General features: G+C 41.7%; 1 protein-coding gene across 2 annotated transcripts in view; it reads right to left on the reverse strand.

Moving 5' to 3' along the window:
- PEAK1 (pseudopodium enriched atypical kinase 1) overlaps positions 1–7,442 on the reverse strand; it is a 44,099-nt gene extending 36,657 nt beyond the window's left edge. The window contains exons 1-2 of one of the 2 annotated variants that reach the window (XM_072402151.1): positions 7,313–7,385; positions 4,894–4,957 (exon numbers count right to left, since the gene is read on the reverse strand). The gene's annotated coding sequence lies outside the window, so the exon portion shown is untranslated. Of the gene's footprint in view, positions 1–4,893; positions 4,958–7,312 lie in introns of both variants that reach the window. The other variant, XM_072402150.1, reaches the window with a different exon arrangement.
- Between the last annotated feature and the right edge of the window lie 276 nt (positions 7,443–7,718).

The following is a 7,718-nucleotide window of genomic DNA, read 5'->3' on the forward strand; positions in this document are numbered from 1 at the left end:
GCATGATTTGTATTAGAAGGGGGTGATTAACAGTGTCAAAAGCAGAGGAAAGATCAAGGAGAAAGAGCAGGGAAAAGTTGCCTTGAGACTTAGCTCCGATGAGGACATTGTCCACTTTAGTAAGGGCTGTTTCAGTGGAATGGGCAGCTCGAAAACCAGACTGGGGGGAGTCAAGGAGAGAGTTGGTGCTCAGGTAATCGGTGAGTCTTCCTGAACAAGGCGTTCAAGGAGTTTGGAGACATATGGGAGAAGGGAGATAGGACGGTAGCTGGAAGGTAGGGAGGGGTCCAGTGAGGGTTTCTTTAGGATAGGGAGAATAATGGCATGTTTGAAAGCAAAGGGGTAGATACCAGTAAAAAGGGAGAGGCTAAATAGTTGGGTTAGGATGGGGACCAGGGTAGGGGAATGGGCACGGAGTAGATCGAGATGATGGGAGAAGAGAGGAGACTTCATCCATAGTAACAGGGCTAAGGGAAGCCAGTGATAATTTACAGGTGGAAGGGGTTGGTATGGTTGGAGTGGCTTGGTGAGCAGAGACATCATGTCTGATTGTGTCAATTTTCCCTCTAAAGTAGGTGGCAATGTCCTGGGCAGTGAAGGTTGTTGTGGGGGGATAATAATAAATAATAGAAATATGCATTCTTTTATCTGCTCAGTGATCTCCTCTGGTGTTATAGTTAGGCTAGGTTCACACTTAGGTTAGGGCAGCACCATAGATAATGAATTAGAACGGCGGTAAGCAGTACTAGTAAATTGTGCTGACCCTGTGCAGACCATGATTCTTTAGTAACCAGCACTGTGTAAGTGTTCAACCGGCTGGCATAGTGCCAGTTGCATCAGGTGCAATTCAGAGTCAGGTCTGTACCTGCCTTTAGAGGTACTATCACATATGCTTGTTCTTGAGGGTTTTAGACTGGGCAGTGATATTACATTTGTTAATTTGGTGGCATTTCCAATTTCTTCTTTTTTTTTTTTTTTTTTTTATTACATCCTATTTTTATTAGTCAACATTTCTTCTGCATATCTGCTGATCACAGCCAAGGGATTTGACAGCTAGCAGAGAGGGAAAGATACCAAAGAACCAGACAAACTCTCCAGGGAAGTTGGGGTTGCTGTGGAACCAAACAGGCTTTCCAGAGGAGAGGGTGCTGATGTTCCCTTCCTATAGCAGGAGACAGTTTTGAAATTTGATTCCCACATGTGCTTACCGCCTTTTCTGAGACTCCTGCCAGTACAAACCATGGCAGTCTAGAGGCCAGAGGAGTAGAACAATCATCTCTACTACACAAACATTTTCTAATATTGAAGGTATGAACTTTTATTTTTGAATCCCACAAACAGGTTAGGTCCCCTGTGAGTTATACACAGTGAGGAATGATGCCAAACATGCTAAAAATAGATGTATGGTTTACTCACGCTATAATGAAACTCATAATATAGGTATAGAAGACTATAATTACATTGCAGCCAAGTCAGTCCTTTAAATTCTTCCCTTTGTGAGATAATCTTTATTTAGCTTGAAAAAAGACCTAGCTGGGATATGTCAATATGTTTACTTTCCTAGAGAGGAAAACCTTGAAAAGATAGGCATGGCCTTCATAGATAAAGCTAAGTTAATTTTTTTTCACAAATCCACAAGTATGCAAAACTACCTTTAACCCTCCAGAATTTCAAGGATAACAAAAAGATTAAAAAATAACCTCTCCTACACTTCCACCCACTTCAAGTGGAACTAAATCCTTCTGTATACTGTCATGGGCACCACCATATTCTCCTCTATCTTCAAAGCTCAGCAAATTTTGACGGGAGAGATGAGATGGTGATCAGGCAGGTAGGATGCTTGTTGCTGAAGGGGCACTGTCTGATCCCACATTTATTCAAGTGGAGCTTTAGTTCCTACAATAAATATGAGATATTCCTGACCTCAGAAACAAACTATGTCACTATGTACCAGCCCACAGCACTGTCCACATTGCTTAATTGTTCTCCACAGGGAACCCCCCGATAATTTCTATATCTACAACTCTCAATACATTAGTGAGGTGGTTGGTAGAAAGAATGCTTACACATTATTATTATTATTATTATTATTAAACAGGATTTATATAGCGCCAACATATTACGCAGCGCTGTACATTAAATAGGGGTTGCAAGTGACAGACAAATACAGACAGTGATACAGGAGGAGAGGACCCTGCCCCGAAGAGCTTACAATCTAGTAGGTGGGGGAATTTACACACAATAGGATGAGAGATTTGTAGTGCTGGGAAGTAGTGATGGTTTCAAAAGACAGAAGAAGATGGGTAGGCATGTTTGAAAAAATGGGTTTTGAGTGCTCTTTTAAATAAGCAGAAAGTAGGAGCAAGCTGAATAGGACGAGGAAGACCATTCTAGAGAGTTGGGGCAGCTTTAGAAAAGTCTTGTATCCGTGTGTGTGATGAGGTTATGAGTGATGAAGTCATTAGCAGATCATTGGAGGAGCGGAGAGAGCGGCAGGGGGAGTACTTTTTTTTACCAGGTCAGAAATGTAAGTAGGACAATAACCGTGGAGGGATTTAAAGGCAAAGCACAGGAGCTTCAATTTGATTCTCAGGTGAAATGGAAGCCAGTGTAGAGATCCACAAAGAGATGCAGAAGAAGAGGAGCGGAGGGAAGGATGGATGAGTCTGGCTGCAGCATTCATAATAGTTTGTAGAGGAGAGAGTCGGGTTAGTGGAATATGAGAGAGGAGGAGGTTACAGTAGTTCAGGCGAGAGATGATAGGAGTGTGTGAGTTTGGTGGTCTCTAGGGACAGGTGGGGCAGATTTTGGAGATGTTGCGTAGGTGAAAGTGAAATGTTCTGAATTTGGGGGGTAAAAGAGAGGGCAGAACCAAAGGTGACACCAAGACAACGTGCCTGAGGGGAAGGCCGAATAACAGTGTTGTTAACAGTTAGATATCTGTCATGTGCAAGTACACATGCACTTACATTGCTGGCCAGTGGGAAGAATGTCACCCTTACAGATATAAAGAATGTCAACAAGACCATTGGTGTCACTTACACTGAGAGTCAAAACTTCTCATTGCTCAAGGAACCCCTAGAACCTCTGGGGGAACCATGGTTAGGAAACACTGAATCAGCACAAGCACAGAGAGAGAAAAATGGATGCCCACAGTGCATAATGAGGATGTTACTGTAACTGGGAACCTGTATTTACCATTACTGTCTATAAGCAACATCAATTAGTAGCTTACAGCTGGATATAATACTGAGAAAATGATCTATATCCTCTGCAAGTTCCCCCTGATTCTAGTTCCTCCAAGCCTCTGCTGCCCGTCTCCATTGGGGAAAGTTTTCTACACATCCTGTCACTGTAACAGGGCAATCCAAGAGACAAAAGTAAAGTAACATCAATACTGCAGGAACAAAGCTTGGAAAATTAGCAGACAGACCGATACCAGAGACCACAAAAAGAAAAAACAACCTAGCTGACAAAACTTCTCCAGAAACTATAAAAGATAATGATTTTTAGATCCACAGATACTTTAAATGTCTCTTAACAGTCACTACCCTTCTTAGCAAAGAAAAAAAAAGCCCCCCCCCCCCCTAAAAAACAGCAATCAACAGAAATGTCAACAAAATGAACATGAATAAATACATTATTTTGTCTATTATTTTTATTTATTCAAAAAGGGAAACAACTAAAATCACATGTTCAGCCTGTATATCTTTTTTCTTATTTTTTTACATTAGCATACACTGTACTTAGAGTGGTTATGCGGGGTCACATGTTTGTGCATTATGGTTCGACACCAGCAGATGGCGCTGTGCCCTCATGAAAACTGTGTAACAGTTTATCTTATCTCCAATGGCAAGAATTTCTCACACACTTTATGTGAGTAAACAGCGACATCTACTGGTGTGACACAAACATAAACCAGAGTACTACATTGACACTATAGTTTCCAATGACAGTTCTCCTCACTCCCTTCACTGATTCCCTCCATCAGCTGTAGGCTCTAACAACATCACATACAATACAAGAACAGTAGTCCTGTATTGTAAGGGAAGAAGGTGAGGGCCCACCTATAACCCAGAGCATTAAGGGAAAATGAGTGCATTGACTGCTATGGGAATGAGGGATATAGTAAGTAAAAGTGCTTTGTAATATTACCTTGTAAAATGTTACAATATGAAGATACTCATACACATTCACACATTCTACCACATTTATATTGTTACAACAGGAAATACTCTATAACCACTGAAAGTATTAAAAGATTATACAGAATGCAGCTCTGCATGCATCTTTCTGCAGCAATTTTACCCTGTGCATGCTATTCATATACTGATACACATTCAACTATGCAGAGCAATGAGAACATATCACAACAGCTGTCAGCTCTCTCACGCATCCTGACTAAGTCCCTGTGTGGGATCAGAGCTGGGCCCATGTCCAAAATCAAGTGACCTCTGTTCCATTGTGACAGTAGAGACTGGGAGACAAACCCTTTCCCGACATTCATGACTAGCACCACAGTATTAACTATTTTTTATGTTCATCCTCAAAGAAGATTAAAAGAGCAAGCAGCAGCCTATTGCACAATCCAAGCAACTTGTTCAATGATGTGCTGAATACAAAGCCACCGCTGTCTATATCCTGACGTGAAATGCATACAACATCCCGTCTACTCATCATGAGAACAATCACCAACACATGACTATGTGACAGCACTGCAATTCACAAACTAACTTACAGGAACTAATGTAAAGTTACTCTGTAACACTTTGCTTGAAAAGTTTTCATTAATATGAGGACATCAAATCCTATATTTGTACATTTTGAAAGGATTCCCTGAGCTTTCCTTCAATCCATACAGCTGATTGTAGTAGGAAGAATTATATTCCCAACCTTTTGTTCAGCAGATTGATGTGAACTGGTTAACGGAAGAACATGCGAAGTCTTAGCCAGAACTCTAGATATGGAGATGGAAATTTAATGAGGGAGGGACATGGAAAGAGAAAGGGAGGAAGGAAGAGAAAGGGGAAAGAGTAAGAATACAGTGTAAGGAACATTATTATAGAGGCAGAGGAGAAAAAGTCTAACAAGAAACAACAAAGTGATACATTCTCACAGAAGGGTCTCCCTTGGAGGTAATCTGGCCAAATTTTACCTGGAGTAGAAGACGGTCACACAATTACTTCTGTTCCTCTCTTTATGTACTAACATATAAAAGATTGACATGTTTATATCTCTATGTGTTGTGTTGTATCTCACACCCTCACTTGTGATTTCACAATTTGTGTTCACTCCCTCATTTTAATCCAACAGGAATGGTGACAATGCCTGGCTGTCACCCAGGAGAGTCAGCATTGTCATTCAACATCTATTAAACGCTGGTTGTGCAAAATTCTGCACCAGCATTTCTTAACATACAGTTTTTACCCCATAGGAATCCTCAAACTAATGTTCAGGTCCTGGGGAACCCTTGCTAAAATAAATGTATATGAAAAATGATCAGTGTCAAGAATGTCCCCTGTGGTCTTGGCAATTCCATTATTATAGAGCAGGGTTCCTCCATTGTTGCTGGGGGTTCTATGAGTAATGAGCAGATTGTGACTCTCGGGTCAGTTACCTCTGACACCAATGATCCTTTTGGCTATCTACAGGGTGAGGTGAGGGCATTCTTCCCACTGGCCAGCAATGTAAGAAGCATTCTTCCTGCTGACCACCACACTAATGTACTGTAAGCTGTGGATATAGAAATTATAAAAGGGGTTCTCTAAGATCTAAAAGTTAATTCAAGGGTTCCCCCATGTTAACAAGGTCAAGGAATGCTGTTATAGGGAGGCAAGAAGACAACTGAGATCATGTGGCTGATCCGGATGTTAGATCCGGAATTATGCAGACATCATGGGATGGGAGGACAGTCAGATACAGCTCAAGGAACCTCTGGAAACTTAAGGAGGAATCCTGGAATTCTATAGAGAAAGGCTGCCCTGCATCATCTACATGCTTAGTACAATAGGGAAGGGTCAGAACGTATTACAATGTTTTTACAGCTGACCCATCTTCCTTTTCTAAGTGATTGCCATGTTCCCTATTTTTATTGCTGGTGTCACAGGAACAGAAATGAGGGAAATCTCCCCAATGGGGTCACCGATATAAATAGGATGTCACTTAATCCAAAGCTAAAACAAAAATGGCTTTATTAGCCTTCAATAAGCAATATTTGCACTTCTGATAGCTAGCTGAGCTGAGACCAGAACAGGGACGAGATCATCCAATAAGAAATGTGTTCAGGTGACAGCTGACTAGGAGGAGATTTCCCCCACACACCTTGTAGAGTCTGCAGGACGGGAAGTGATGGGAAATCTCCTGAACTGGATACAACTTTAAAAAAAATAAAGTGGTCTCAACTATTCTCTATAAAAATCTACTAAAGACAAAAAAAGTTTAGATACTCTTAAGTAAGTTTTGTGTACAGGAACATAAAATATACCCCCTACAATCACCATCAATATATGTATAATGTATATGGAAATGTTGAAATAAATGGAGTTTTACAACCAATAGGAAGGATGCCATCAGTCATGAAATAAAAGGGGAAGATTGCAAAAAGTTGAATAGCTGGATTGTAAGTTTCTGGACCATTTCTCTATTCACAGGAAGGAGGAACAAAAGGCTTCTGCTAACATCTATAGAGTGTTACATACAGGCTCGATGGACAGCTAAGAACAGACACATATATGGAGGTGACAGATTGGAGGTTCTACTTATCAATGCTGCTGATGATAAATAAATGGTTCTTAGAAAGCAGCATTCATTCTGGAAGCTGAATGGCTAGAAATGCCTTAACATGACCTGGCTGGCTCATTCCATTGGCGGCTGGTGACACCACTTACAACCCCCCTGAAGCCTGTGACTGGCCAGTGAAGGAGCAGCAGAAGAATGATGAGGACATGTGTCTGCTCACTCTGCTATTTGCATGTTCTTATATAGCAAGACCTGTGATTGGGTCCTGGTGCTGATGTAAGGGTATTACCAGAGGCTGATAGCCAATCAATGCAGGGCATGCACTGGTTGTATGTATAACACATGCAATCACTAATGGATGAATATTGTGTGAGTTTTATATTCACCTGGCGCTCAGGAGGATTGTAGACATTTGTGTGCCCCATTCTACCATCTGCTGTCACCTCAGCATCACTGAACCACCATTGTGCCCACTGCCACTCCCCCCTCCCCCAGCATGTCCTATGCCTCCCTGACCCATTCTACACAGCCCCGGTGTATGTAAATCACAGCAGTGAGGTGACGGAGCACCTACCTGACGTCACGTTCTTATGTCACAGCGACACACAGATGTCTCTCCACTCCCATCCAGACGGTTCTACGTCACCTCCCCCTTCCACTGTCTGCCGCCGCATCCTCACACTGCCAGCCAATCACCAGCCAGCTCTTCTTCAGCACCAAGTCAGGCAAAATAGGGGTTTGGCATAGAAAACCAACCAATCCCCAACCACGTGTGATACCCAATAGGCACACATTATCGTGTGTATACATCACGTGTCTCTCTAAAACTACAATAACCGGCATGCTCCAGGGCGCGGATGTGTACATATATAGTAAATTATATAGTTCCGAGTTTTTTTTTCTTATTACAGCGAGCCTTCCCTTGTAATAAGTTCTGTATAATTGAAATAACGTTTTTCACATATTCCCTGGCTTAAAAT

The sequence above is a fragment of the Pyxicephalus adspersus genome, chromosome 2 (assembly GCF_032062135.1).
Source record: "Pyxicephalus adspersus chromosome 2, UCB_Pads_2.0, whole genome shotgun sequence".
Lineage (NCBI taxonomy): Eukaryota > Metazoa > Chordata > Amphibia > Anura > Pyxicephalidae > Pyxicephalus > Pyxicephalus adspersus.